Source organism: Ochotona curzoniae, unplaced genomic scaffold (assembly GCF_017591425.1).
Source record: "Ochotona curzoniae isolate NIBS_2020 unplaced genomic scaffold, NIBS_Ocur_1.0 contig_2210, whole genome shotgun sequence".
NCBI lineage: Eukaryota > Metazoa > Chordata > Mammalia > Lagomorpha > Ochotonidae > Ochotona > Ochotona curzoniae.
This window is the reverse complement of record NW_024465369.1, coordinates 22,553,116-22,565,802: the sequence shown is the minus strand read 5'-3', so window position 1 is coordinate 22,565,802 and position 12,687 is coordinate 22,553,116. Positions and strand designations below refer to the sequence as shown.

The 12,687-nt window shown below is 48.1% G+C and overlaps 1 protein-coding gene across 1 annotated transcript in view; it reads right to left on the bottom strand.

Moving 5' to 3' along the window:
- The window catches only part of TANC1 (tetratricopeptide repeat, ankyrin repeat and coiled-coil containing 1), a 243,763-nt gene that overhangs the window by 59,235 nt on the left and 171,841 nt on the right, over positions 1–12,687 (bottom strand). The gene's annotated exons all lie outside the window — the stretch shown is intronic.

Here is a 12,687-nt window from a genome sequence, read left to right as displayed (position 1 = left end):
AGCACAGGGACACACCAGCACGGGAAAGGATGCCTTCAATGCACAATGAAAATGCAACTTCTAACAAAACCAGTGTGTGGGGTGGTGGCTTTTTTTTTAGAAGGGGGGTGAGGAGTGGATGGGGGAGCTAGCTATCTTTCATCCACTAGTTCATTCCCCAAATGGTTGCAACAATAGGGCTTGTACCAGAAGCTTCTTCTAGGTCTCCCATGTGGGTTGCAGGAGCCCAGGAACTCAAATTGTCCTTGGCTGCTCTTTCCAGGCTTATCAGCAGGAAGCTGGACCGGAAATAGAGTATCCAGGACAAGAACCAGTTCCCATATGAGATGCCAGTACTGCAGGTGGCATCTAAACCCATGAGCCATAGTACCAGTCCTATTTTTTTCACCAACATTTTAGCAAAAGCAGTATTACAAAAAAAAAAAAAAAAAACCAGCAGAGATACCTACCCTATAGAGCTTCTGCAAAGAGCCATTAAGAATTGAAAGGCCCCAGCCTGGCAGGATACCCTTGTGGCTGAAGTCCTTGCCTTGAACGTGCTGGGATCCCATATAGGTGCTGGTTCTAATCCCAGCAGCCCGGCCTCCCTTCTAGCTCCCTGCTTGTGGCCTGGGAAAGCGGTTGAGGACGGCACAAAGCATTGGGACCCTGCAGCTGCGTGGGAAACCTGGAAGACGCTCCTGGCTTCGGAATGGCTCAGTTCCAGCTATTGCAGAACTGTATATCTGAGTTCCCAATAAAATTAAATAAATCTTTTTAAAAATTTGAAAGGTCCAAAAGGTATGGGATCCCTGGCCAGCACAGGTCACCCAGGCCCAGACACTGCCACACTGCGGATCTCACACTGACTTGCATTCTTGAGAACAGGAGCCATGTCTGCTAATTCTTCTGTGTCCCCTATTTGGATGCCCAGCCATTAACCTTGAGCCTAGTGAAGTGGGAGTGCACCCAGCTCAAGTGCATTCAGGACCCATGCTCCTGGAGGAAGCAGCTTTATCCGCTCACCATGATGCTCACACTTCTGGAGCTGATTGGTGGAGTCACAGTTATTTAGGATCAAAGGCTCTGGGTCTTATTTTCACAAGGTTCTTTAGGGCTTAGAAGTAAAGACAAAACAATTTTCTTACTGTAACACAACTCACAATTCCAGGACTGGCCCTGCCTCTGCTGCTGAAGCCTGGACTTCCTATCCCTCTGGGTTCCCTAAGGAAGGCTCCCTTTAGGTATGGAGGGCAAACTCATCATTTCTTTCTACGAACAGCACAGTGTCTGGCACACAGTCAGTTCTGAATAACCGTTTGCTTGTTATAGCACACAGTAAGTAAGTAACAGACAACAATCCTATCTGTGGTCAGGAACAGGAGGCCTAACTGTCCTGTTACCAGCTGGGGGCTGTTGTGATGTGTCTCTAAGCAAACCCCGAGCCGAGCTGGAATGGGGTCTCTTGGACCCTTGAGTCCCATCATCTCCAAGCATTCCGTGTGCAATGTAAAACCATATTTCCATCTCTCTGGAACCAATCCCAGCACCCACTGTTTCTAAGTGGAGCACATTTATATGAGCACACATCCAGCAAGTATGACTCTACAGTGCAAAGGCAGCAGCTAGTCCTGAGACTTTACTGTATGCCAGCGCTTTATAAGAAGGGTCTAATTTATGAGTGAGTGTATCACTTACTATCAGTGATTAATTATGAATAACTAAACTAATAAGCAGAAAGCACAAAAATACAAGCAGTCCTGGAACACAGATTGTGTTGTCAGTCCAGTATTGGGAACTGAGCTGGATGTTTGTGGCATGGATTTTTTTCCCCATTTTTGAGATGCAGAGACATACACAGAGAAAGATTTCTCTTCTACTGCCTTCCTTCCCAATGGTCACAGTAGGAGTGCAGCTTGGGTCCAAGGACACAGTGCAGGTCTCCCATATCGATGGCAGCCACTCTGCAGCCATCTTCACAGATGCCCAGGGTCTTCAGGAGTGGGAAGTCAGGAGGTGGAACCAGGGACCCAGATGTGGGGAGGCAGCAACTTTAACTGCCAGGCTAAATGTGTATTCCTTGCAAATATTAAAGGCCGAAAAAGCACCCAAAGCATTGCTTTTCCTCAGTCGTTTTAAGTGCCAAACACTTCAGAATCAAAGCCCCCCCTCCAAGGACCTCACCCCTAACAGGGGACCTGGGCAGCAGTGGGACAGCCAGAGCCCACAGAGGGCAGGGCAGGCAGTGGCACCAGCTCTTGCAGTGGAGCAAATGCCCTACACAGGCTCCGATGGGTGGAGGCCTTGAGGTGCTGGCCAGCTGAGAATGGGAGGAAAACGGGCGGGCCAGAAAGGCTCTGAGCTGCAGCCACTGCAGCTGGGACGGGAAATCCCAGAGGGGAGGCATTTCAAAAGCAGAATCACACCATGCCAATATTTGCAAGTAGGAGAATGACAGGCAATCTTCCCAAAATGTCCTTAGAATGCCAGAGGATCCACTTGGGAGAACTGAGTCCTTGGGGGCTCCAAGGCTCTGAAGTCAGGGGACTTCGCACAGAGTTGCCCTATTTTACACACGCCCATCAGCGAGAGCCTACATCAGACCCATGCTCAACAGCTGAGGGCCAGGCAGGGGACATGGGGGCCAGGCTCCACAGCTCAAAGTCCTGACAGTGGGCTCAGGCCCCATACATACTGCTTCCCTATACAACTATTAAGCACGTGAAGGAGGGCAGCTCCACAGGCTCCAAAGGAGCAGGCTGATCTCCTACCACAAACCACAGGCCACTCAAAAAATCTCTTCCACCCAACAGAACTCAAAGTTACCCCATCACCTTACATCAGATGTGTAGAGCGGCATCTTAACTATAACTTAAAAAAAAAAAAAGAAAACCCTCTAAAATATGCTATTTGACATTTTCCAAAGATTGGATCATCTTTGAGGTCCCTAACAACTCATACATTTTTTTTCCCCTTTTTTATTTTGAAAGGCAAAGTGACAGAGAACCAACTCTATTGGCTGGTTTACTCTCCAAATGCCTTGTAACAACACAGGTTGTCCTGGACTAAACCTAGGAATTAAGGAAACTACCTACGTCTCCTGCTTGGGTGACACAAAGCCAGTGACTTGAGCCATCACCTGCTTGGTGCCCCCCAAATGCAGCATTGAGAACTTGCAATTAGTAAGTAGAGCTGGAAATTGATCCCAGGTATTCTGAGGTGGGACACCAGCCTCATAACTAGCACAACTACCATCTCCAAATTCCAACATTCTATTCCTTCAATTGGTGGAGATGCCAGCTTTTGCCAGTGAAGGCCATATACCCAATCACCTCACTCTTCCAACAGGATCCTGCCACACCAGTGACCTGTCAGGCTCCATGCTTCCTCTAGTCATCAGGCTGGGTGGCTGTCATGAGCCAGTGTCACATGAGGTTTGCTGCTGCGGCTGCTCATTTATTCACAAGCACTACTGTAGTTTGAAAATCTTCCTCGGGCCTGGCACAATAGCATAGCAGCTAAAAGTTCTCTTTGAATGCATCAGGATCCTATTTAGGAGCCAGTTCTAATCCCGGCAGTCCCACTTCCCATTCAGCTCTCTGCTTGTGGCCTGGGAAAGCAGTCAAGATGACCCAAAGCCTTGAGACCCTGAGCCTGCGTGGGAGACCCAGAAGTTCCTAGCTCCTGGCTTTGGATTGGCTCAGTTCCAGCCGTTGCGGCCACTTGGGGAGTGAACCATCAGACGGAAGATCTTCCTCTGTCTCCCCTCTCTGTACATTTGCCTTTCCAATAAAAATTAATAAATCTTTAAAAGAAAAAATCTTCCTCAGGAGTCATTACCACAGTCAATTAGTCCTACCCAGACCCAGGGCTGGAATATTCCCAAGCATTTTCTTAACACGTGAAGGCACAGACATGAGCCACACAACCTACAAGAGCAAGTGGGCAGGCTGAGCATCATCAGTTGTACTTCGCTGGTATAGAGATGTAGGAAGAAATCATCAAACATATGCACATGTGCATGTATTCTCTGAGTTCCAGCATATCCAACTTGGCTCTTTGGACTGCACAAGCAGTATGACCTAGAAATTCCATCTGTTTGCTCAACATTCGAAAGGAGTCCTGAGAATGCTTCAAAAAGTCAATGGAAACAGCATCTCATTTTAAAAAGGATCATTGCATGGAGTTAAAAAATCTTGCCCCAAGTAAAGTTTAATTCCATTTCCACGAACTTTCAAAGAACCTGTAGCTCATGACCAGTTTTTAGATCACAAAGTCCACCTTCAGAACAATCACTCCCTGAGCCATGGGATGTTTTGTCATGGAGGATTCCTTGTCCTTCACAACTTTTCCTCACTTCCTCTCTGCCTTTTAAAGGCTCTTTGGATGTCGAACGGGAGCTAAATAGCATTAGCACCAGAAGAAGAAAAAAACAACAGATAAATCCAGAGCCCAAGCAGCACTCTGGCAGGCTCTGTATCGAGTCACAGTGAGTTGCTTTCTGTCATGACACGTGCCACCTGATATGTGCCACCTGTCATAGGCCACTACTCCCAAAAGCTTGTGGGAAGCAGATGTGACCTCTTGGTTCCATCTTTCTGTGAATGATTTAAAATGCCCTCATGCTGGATTGTGGTTTTGTCTTTCCACTGAGAAGTTGGGAACTCAAGAGTAAATTTTCTGTGCACTTGGAAGAAAAATGAACCAAGCCATATGACCCTGACTCCATCTTTCTCTTGCACCCATTTCCTTTCCCCCGTGTACACACACATCCTTAAAAAGAAAAAAATTGCGCTGATCGCCCTTTTGTTATCATTTCTAATCCAGTGGGAGGATTTAAGAAAAAGGAAGGAAGCTTTGGAAACAACAGGTTAACCACATGGACAATGTGAAATTCTAAGCCTTCCTTGTATCCCCACTCTGACTCCCTGGAACAGTCCCATGGCAGGGGAACCCCAGAGCTCCAGGATGGCGCTCCACACTGCTTTGGCCATGCTGCACTACTAGAAAACCAGGGGTATGCCTTCCCAATACACGTATTTATGTTATCCAAGGTACTTCTCAAATTTATTACAACATAAAACTTATGCAAAAATAGGCATTTGGAAAAACATACAAACGGAAACTCCACAGATTGTCTTAACCTTTTCAGTTTCAGTTCCATAAACAGTGCATAGAAACTGGAGTATGGAAAAAATTAGATGTGTGCGTATATGTTAAATGCCCCCTATATCCTAAGGGCTCAAGAATGTGACTGTTTAAGATGCTGACATCCCATAGGAATGCCAGTTGAAGGACTCGCTGTTCCACTTCCAATGCAGTTCCCAGGTAATATACCCAGTACACAGTGTAGAGAGCCCAACTGTATCCATGTGGCACACCTGGGGCTCTTGGCGCCCGTCTTTAACCTGACCCGGATCTGGCAACTGTGACCATTTGGGGAATGAAATGGTGGATAGAGGCTCTGTCTCTCTTTCTCTATCATTCTGCTTTTCAAACAAGTCCGTCTTCTAAAACCATGTTCTCCTTACCAAACAACTGAAAAAAAAATCCAAATAGAAAAAAATATTCTATATTCAATTCAGTGGTTGACAAGAAGAGTTCAACAATGAAAAACACTGGATCAATGAATTCAAGATAAAATTAGGAAAGAACACAAGGTTCTACAGAAGTGAGAGAAGCAAACAATGTGACACGAAAGAACAATCTAGTTCAGGTGGGGACAGCATCCTCGGACCTGAGGGAACACAGACACCAGCAGCAGGCAGGCACCGAGTGACCCTGTGGCTACGGGATCCAATGCAGGAGGACCAGGAGCCACAGGCAGGTCTCTAGTTCCCTTGACTTGACTCAAGGCCTGCTCCCCTCCTTCACACATCTCCCCCACATCCACCCTCCAATCACTCAGGCTGCCAGGCTGCATTCTGGATTTTTCCTGACACACAGAAAGCCTGCCTGGATGCAGCCAGCCTGCCTTCAAACGTTTAGCCAGTACTGCCAGCCTGTGCCTCTCTCTTTGCCCCTGTCCCCACCCCCAGCCCGCTCCACCTGCAAACATTCACCTACACATAGATCACAGTTCCCCAGCTCACCTGCAGTTCTTAACCTTCCTTAGCCCAGTTAGGAGCGGGGTCTGGGGCAGGCGGCTCAGCTACCTGGCTTGACAAAATGAAGAAGGGAATGTCCCAGGTGGGGTGCCCCAGGAACCTCCGGCTGTCTGGCTTCAGGTTCTGCAAGTGCTCCAGGACAACAGCTTGGCACTTCCGGCTAGCCCTGTCCAACATGCTGCAGGGCCCGCTCTCCTGGCCTGGTGCCGAGAGCCCTGTGCATTGGGTTGTGACAGCCAGATCTCTGTACCAAATCTCCAGCTCAATGCTCACCCACATTGCGCAAGGCGTGCTCTGCTGTGACATGCAGCAGGACGAGAGAACTGACTCCTAGTTCCCCAGGCCTCCTGCCTGTGGGAACATGGAAGGGAACTGCTGGGGGCAGGCTGGTGTGGGAGGGGGAGCATAGGAGCTGCCTGGCTCAGCCAGACAGCCCCAACTTCATCTGTCACCAGAGAGAAGGGCTTATGGATTGAAACATGGAATTTTCCAGCAACCATGGGCTGCATGGAACTATGCTAAAGCCTAAGCTGTCCATTGAATGCACAGGCATGCTGAACCCCTGATCAGTCACTGACTCCTTGGAGTCTCTGACTCTTTGGAAAAGGCGCTTGAGGCACTTTGTGGGCTGGGATTCTGATGCATCCGTGATATGCATGCATCTTCCCTCCCAGGTGTCAATGCCACAATTTAAATTCTTCTCAGCAACTCATGGGTGGACAAGTTTCCAAAACAGTAGCTTGGCTTCATTATCCAGTACTGAAGAAATCTGTCCCGGGTATACACAAGGAAGTCAATGAATGCTTGCTGCACCAACAGAACATCCTGAAGATGACACTACAGTCACAATAAAAGTAGGGCAGACACTTCACTGATGCAAATCATCCAAGGATTTCTCTGAGCCTATTATCAAATTATTTATGTAAAGAAAACTCTTCCTCTTTCACCCAAGAGATAAAAAAGCAGGCTTCCATAATTAAGGATGATTTTTCAAATTGCAGGCAATGTAGCAAAGTGAATATTAACCTAGATTCAAAACACTCTAAATAGTTATTATCCAATCAATTTCAAACCATTTCAGCTTTGGAGGGAGCAGGGCAACACAGGGTGGGGCAACAAAGGGGCGTTAGAGTAAAAATCCAAGGGGCAGGATTTACAAGCAAATATGCGAAGAAAGTGTAATTTGGTATCTTTGTGTGGCTCTGGCTCTGGTCATCTCCCTGGGGATGCACAGCTGAGGAAATAAAAAGGCTAAAGTTACTTCTGGAATCATTTCCCTTTTGCAAGCCTAGGAGGAGGTAAAAAGAGAGTTTGTAATAGCCACCCCCCCCAACCCCACCCCACAATATCCTAAGCAACTGGGCAGAAAACCAAGCACTTTCATGCCCTAGCAAGCACCAGCAGATTACTAACCTAGACTTCAATCTTTTCCTGCAACCTACTTTTGAAAAGCATATCAGCAAGGACACTCTGCTAATTCTCTGTCCCACCTCCCAGCTTCCAAAGGAACAGGAGGGAAACAAAACAAAGGGCAGAGGAAGAGCAGAAATCCTGAGCACCTGTTCTTCCTGTAAGGTTCCTGTGCGGCTCCTCAGGTGGGGAGACCCCGGCAGGTGACACCACCGCAGCGTGGGACCCTGCTCCCGTGACTTCTCCAAGGCAAACAGATGCAGGACACTACTGAAATACCCGGCGGGGGGCGGGGGTGATTAGGGTTAGCTGAGGAGGAGGAGGAAGGATCACTTTTAATGGAGCCCCTCCCTCACTCAGAATTTGTCTAACTCCTACCTGGAAGTCGTTCTGTTTGACACGTTCTGTTTGTCACGAACGGATAGGAAGGAGTTTTTGTTTTCATCTTGAGAGGAAAGCTGGGTTTTACTCATTTCTACTCATCTGCAACCTAGTCTCTTTCTTCCTAAATGCAGACAAAGCCCACATCCTTGAAACAAACATCTAGAGTATTCATCGTGCTATGGGCACAAATTTTAGGCATACATTAAATTCAAAAAGTGCTCTAAAGTCCACTACTCCTCCAATCTGTTTTTTTCCCCCCAATCAGATTGGTTTTCACACACATTCTTATCAATTCAAATACTTTATTTTCTCTAAGCTGGGATTAATACAGTTTACGATTTCCATTTGTAACAGTTGGAAGCAAGTTATATTCACAGGAGTGTCGCTAAGGGAAAAAAATGTTTTCTTAAGCATGGAGGAAACACCTTTCAAAGCAAATTTCTTTATGAAGTTTTTCTTTTCAAAGCAAGTCACTGAGAGCCATTTTATGATGATTGGGTACAGCTGGACATCACATTGAGAGGACTTTCACGTTTCAAATTTGAAGTCAGATGCTAACTTCTAGGCAGTGCCAATGATTTTAATATGTAAAGAGTGGGGATCTTAGAAAAATAGCCACAGGGAATTCAGTGAATCCCAGTCAGTCTAGATGGTATTTCCAAGTGACAGAATTATTACTTTCCTAAAGGCATTTATGTCACACAAATACCGGCCTTCTGAAATTGGAGAAAGTGGGACTTCCCTCTGGATAACAAGATACAGTTCAAACAGGGCTGGGGGAGGGAGCCCAGTCGGCTGAACCCTGGCTCCCACAGAGGAAGAGTGCAAGGAGCCCAATAAATTCTCGTGGTCACTGGCCTGTCTCTTCTCCTTCCCACACCTGTTGGCAGCCCTAAGCCGGCTGCCCAGGCTTGTGGGAACACAGGCTGCCTGCCCCCGCATCTGCTAAGCAAAAATACATAGGTTAAATATAATCAGCCTGCTGGAAATCAGCTTCCACAGTAAAAAAGGGAGGCCCAGGAATCTGAGGCTGGGTTGGTGAAATCTCCCTGGACGCCCTAAATAAACTGTGCTGATACTGTACACAGGCCACGGGTTTGGGCTGAGTGCCATGGGAAGTGTGTAATGCCATGGCAGCTGTGTACACTTGACACCCCCCCACCCTGAAGCCTTCACCATTCCAACCCAGTTTAACAGATCTGCCACGGTAAGTGGGAAGCCACTACCCCCGTCTCAAGCCTGTTCACAAGTCACTGCCAGGCCTCCCACAGTGGAAGTCAAGGCCTCTCACTTACGTTTCTGCCTCCTAGGATCATGGTGCTCTTGCATATTTTCCCCTGATAAATATTCAAGACTCCCAGAAGCTGCCATTCCCAGGCTACGCCTCACAGCGACAGGCATGCTCTTCCAGCCAGAGGAGGACATGCAGCCCAGCCCAGCCCAGCCCAGCCCTACCATCTGAGCAGCATGTGAATCAGACACCTGCTCCGTTAAAAGCAAGGGAACCCGCCCCTTCTGCTGATCTCGGAGTGTGAGTCTGATGGACAGTGGGCAGCTAGGGTTTTCCCTGGTCCCCAAGTTTTTTTTTTTTCTTAATATAAAATTGTATTTCTCCCCCACCTCTTAACTTCCTCAGAGCACTGTTCTTTCAAGGGGACATTCTCCGCAAAGGAAGGACAGAGGGGCAGAATTAACATATCAATTCACCATCTCAGAGCTGTAACAAAAGCATGAAATGGCCCACCTAATCTCATCTCTGGGCCACTTGTCAAACAGATGGTACCTGAGTGATCAGCTTATTTAGAAAGGGTCCTGGCGCAGTAGCTCAGCAGCTAAAGACTTCGCCGTGCATGCGTCTGAATCCCATATGGGTGCTGATTCTAATCCCAGCAGCCCTGCTTGTGGCCTGGAAAAGCCATCGAGGACCGCCCAAAGCCTTGGGGACCCTGCACCCGCGTGGGAGACCAGAAGAGGCTCCTGGCTTCGGACTGGCTTGGCTACAGCTGTTATGGCCACTGGGGGAGTGAATCAGCAGACAGAAGATCTTCCTGTTTCTCTCCTCTCTGTAAATCTGACTTTGCAATAAAGTAAATACCCTTTAAAAAAAAGAATGGGATGAGGAAGTTCACTGATGCCACCCTCCTGGATCTCTAGGTGTCATTGAGAACAATCCTTCCCTTTGTCCTTTGGGTAACTTCCCTGAGATGGTGCAAAAAAGATACCGTATTCATCATAAACTCGCTTTTCCCTCCTGCTGCCACTATTGGGTTTTTGCTCCAGACACATGGAGCCACCTCCAGCCACCATGGCAGGAGCCCCTTTTCTCTTTTTTCCTAAATAAATCCTGTTTTGCACACTGGAACTGTCTACATGAAAATTCTTTTGTATGAAGATAAAAATGAGGTTGCTACCATGTTTTGCATTAAAACATCCTACAGCAACAGGAGGCACTTCTCTGCTCTGGCCAGACTACTCCTGCCTCTCCGTGCGCCCCGTCCGCCTTAGGAGGAAATTCTGAACCTCTTTCCCTTCTCCCTACCACACTTGCGGATGTCCCATGAAGCCTTTTTGTTGTTGTTTTAAGAAATTTTTTTCATCCCTTTTAAAAAACAATCTTGTTTACTTATTTATTTATATTGGGAAAGTCACATATATAGAAAGGAGAAGAGACAGAGAGAAGAGAGAAGATCTGACCAATGATTCACTCCCCAAGCGGCTGCAGGAGACGTAGCCAAGTCAATCCAAAGTCAGGAGCCAGGATCCTCCTCCAGGTCTCTCACATGGCTTCAGAGTCCCAAGGCTTTGGGCTGTCCTTGACTGCTTTCCCAGGCCACAAGCAGGAACCTGGATGAGAAGTGGGGCTGCCGGGATTAGAACCGGAGCCCATGTGGGATCCCAGTGCGTGCAAGGCGAGGATTTTAGCTGTTAGGCTAATGTGCTGGGCCCCTGGCAGCCTGTTCTAACTCAGCAGGACACTGGAGGAGAGGGAACAGAGAACACAGCTGCACACACTGTGCTTCCCTAGCACCACCTGCAGTCCTGGCTCGCTGCAGGCAGACAGACGTCCAAAAGCTGGGGCTTTCCAAAAACAGGGGCTTACTTCCTACCTTTCCCGCTCACATCGCAGCTGGGGTCACTTTGAATGTTCAGCTGAGTTAAGGACCCGTGCTAGCCCAAGCTGGGGATGAAGGGTGACCTCAGAGACAAACACAATCCTCCACAGCCAATGGGGTGAGGCTCAGCCCCGCAGGCTGGGAATAGGACGCCTGTTCACCTGGCCCAACCAAGTGGAAGCTTCCTCCTTCAGCCTGATTGAGCAAGGATTCTATTTCTCTGTTCCAGCCCACACCAGGAAGCCAGGAGATAGCTGGGAGCACATGGGACCTTTGTCCGGGTGCAGACAAAGTCAGATAAAACAAGAAGAAATCTGAAGGAAAACACTAGGACTATGGGGAACAAAGGCAGGAACTTGAGAAAGTTCACAGAAAATGGAACGAGCAGGTATGCTGGGGCAGGGCTCAGCCTTATCATGAAGACACATTTTCCCATACTGGAGGCCTGAGCTCAGCCCCCAGCTCGGGCTTCTGTCTCTGTCTTTCTGAGTCTGTACCGTAGGCAGCAGGAATGGCAGCGTGGTAGGTGGCCTGCCACCCACAAGCGAGACCTGGGTACAATTCCTGTATGCAGCAGCATACAGGCTATCTTCAGGCTGTGGTGCCAGCATTCCATGTGGACACCAGTTCTAGTCCTGGCTGCTCTACTTCCCACCCAGCTCCGTATTTATGGCCCAGAAAAGCTACAGAATGTAGTGAGGTAGGCAGCTAGTTCAGGCTCACGAGCTTGGAGGCCACTTCCCCATCACCTAGGTGTCCCCCCACCTGTGATGCTCACCTAACAGCCGAGAGGGGACGGTATTGCACTGTTGTGTAACCACTCCCCTCACAAGCCCCTGTAATGGCTCATGATAGGGAGGGGCTCACTCTCTTGGTCATGTGCTTCTGTCGCACTGCAACTCTTGGCTTCCCCAGTGCCTGCTTGCTCTCTGGCTTCCCTCGGACAGACTGAGGAAAGGTATCCCCTCAGCATGGCCCCTGTGTGTCTGTATTCCTCACCCTCTGTTCACTCCTTGGGTGGGACAGTGAAGACAGCAATGCTAAGATGCATTGTATTTCCAATTTGTGTACTACTATTGGGAGTTCCAGGAGAGCTGAGGCCTAGCAGTAGTGGAATGAGGGCTGAGAAGCCAGGGAAAGGTGAATGTCTGCAGCTTTGTAAGTGTGTTCAGGTTACTCATTGCATGTCTCTCACGATAATTTATATTGCTGGGGAAGCTGGGACATGGGTCTTCAATTTAACTGATGGATTTCAGGGTAATGACTATCTGTTCCTCTTAGGGATACAATGACTGGATTGCCATATGGACTTGGGATTTGCTATTTCTAGTGGGCCCTGGTATCACCAACCTTGGTTAATAAAGACTCCTTAATAAATCTTAGACATGTCTGGCATGATCTCACCCCTGTACCCAGCAACACAGAAGAAGGCCCAAAGCCTTTCACAAGAGCTAAGCGAGCTGTGAAGGAAGTCATCTGACCATCCTGGAATGAATACCCAAGATCTACTCATGGCAGATGGCTCTGAAAGAGACAGGGGATGGGCACAAAGCAGTAGGAACAAGAGGCCGCATTATGTATATGCAGATATTCCAAAACCACCAAAATTCCTGAAAGCTGAAAGAATTCTGATCCCAACCATTTTGGTTAATGGATGTGCAATCTGTCCTGAGATCCACCCGCAGTTTAATCCA